General features: G+C 32.1%; 1 long non-coding RNA gene across 1 annotated transcript; it reads right to left on the bottom strand.

Moving 5' to 3' along the window:
- Positions 1–1,643: 1,643 nt before the first annotated feature.
- LOC106334063 lies at positions 1,644–1,985 on the bottom strand. Its single transcript, XR_001268518.1, has 2 exons — positions 1,945–1,985; positions 1,644–1,848 (listed from the first exon to the last, which is right to left on the bottom strand). It is a non-coding gene; the product is annotated as an uncharacterized LOC106334063 (long non-coding RNA).

Raw genomic sequence — 1,985 nt, 5'->3', positions numbered from 1 at the left:
CCAAAAGAAAATATAATTTAATTTTAATTTATAATAAATTTTAACTTTTATATATATTTGTTTTCAAAACTCCTAAATTCTTGCTAATCACCCTCTAAAGTTTTGCTAAAATCCTAGATTTTCTTTAAAACTCCTAGGAATTTGTATATATTGAAACTATGGTCGGCCCGCCCTACGGGCGGGATGTGTTACATTTATGTTTTTCATTACAAATATATAACTGTTAATAAGCAAATCCATGGTAGGGGTTGGTTTGCAACTGATCTTGTAGTTGGTTTGTTTGTGTCAAGTTTAAATCGATGGATGGACTATCAAAAATGAAAATCATGTTCTTTGAATTATTTTTGAGTTTTTGTAGTTGAGCTTTATTATTTTAAAAAATGTGGTTGTCTGCTGCACATAATAGAGTGTGATTTGGTTGAGCGAGTACATTGGTGGAAATAACATGAATGTTAGTTGGCTATGCAGACTCCATGTTTGATTGGGACATGATCTTCGTATTTGTACACTTGTAGGTTTAGAATGTAGGGTTCTCGTGTTTGTGGAACTAAATGAATATTTTTAATGTATTATGTTAGTTTAGTTTTTTTTTTTACATTTCCATAAACTGATTACAGTTTACGTTTTGTTAGTTTAGTTTGAAAACCTAACTTCGTATTTACCGTAGAAAAGAATTTGGTTGAATTTTATTAATTATGCTACTTTAAATAGAAAATGGAAACCATTATCTGCAATTCAATAATTTTGATGGTAAATGATGAAGATCATCTTAATAGAGAGAGAAAATATAAGTTTCGGACAGAAGATAAATACTTTTTCAAAAAAGGGAAGAAGATAAGTTGTATGTTTTATATATTTTTGTAAACAGGAAAACTGTTTCACAAAAAAACAAACCAACTAAAAGAATACTGAAAATATCCAAACAAAACATTAGATAAAGCCATCATGTTGAATGTTGATTCCATATCTGAACTATCGCTGATTGCTTTTCTTAGATCATTCCTTATATTATCCAGGTTGATGAATTATAACATGAGAGATGGTCTGAGGCAGTTCTGAAATATGATCGCTGCTGGAAGGTGTAAAGCTTTTTTTTGTTTGAAAGCATTCTCAACTGGATAACTTGGGTGATAAGAAGAAAACTCAAGAACAGAGACAAAGGAGAAGCTGTAGATTTGATACATTGCTCCAGTCATACTTGGACATCTTGCTATATGAAAGACATGATTTAGATTAGAGAGACCTAAGCCTTAAAAGGTCACAGGACCTTTTAAGCGTAGATTCACTATTCCATTGTATAAGAGAATCTTTACTGATAATATTTAATTGGTCTCTGATGATAAAAACACCGAAAGCTTCTCTTAATAGTAAACGCTGAGATTTCTTTGTTGAAAAGTCAAACGGGAGAAGGATCCCAAAGTTATGTTTCTCCTGTTTCATCTGTAGCAAACATGTAAGTTGCACGCATTGGTAAAACCGTAAAAGTAATCCAGGGACAAGCCTTGAGCGATATCACCATCATGATCCCTTCATGAACCAGAGTTAAACTCGTAGAAGTCGTCACTTTAATAACAATAAAATTTTGCATAATCTTAGCAACATACATAGTAGCCAACCAGAATATTAAATAAGGAACAAAGATGAGAGAAAATTACAGAGAGTTGCATTATTGATAACGGAAAAAAACCGCTGGAGATTACAATTAGCTTTGGTAATAAAAACACCATTGTCTCTTTTACAAAAAAACAAAGAGAGGATTCAAAGTACTTGGAGATGACATTGCCATGGGAGATTACATTTTCATTCACTAAAATGGGTACATTGCTATATTATTCTTCCTTTTTACAACTGAAAAGATTCAAAAGTAGAACACAAAGAATTTCATGGACCAACTGAAGAAACCAAAAAAAAAATTGAAGAAACCAAGGAGGCAAGGAATCACACCTTTAATCATGTTTCCGCAGCCTCAGGGGCGTCATAAGAGC

Source organism: Brassica oleracea, chromosome C3 (assembly GCF_000695525.1).
Source record: "Brassica oleracea var. oleracea cultivar TO1000 chromosome C3, BOL, whole genome shotgun sequence".
NCBI classification, from domain to species: Eukaryota; Viridiplantae; Streptophyta; class Magnoliopsida; order Brassicales; family Brassicaceae; genus Brassica; species Brassica oleracea.
The sequence above is the reverse complement of the archived record's forward strand: the minus strand, read 5'-3'. Positions and strand labels throughout refer to the sequence as shown.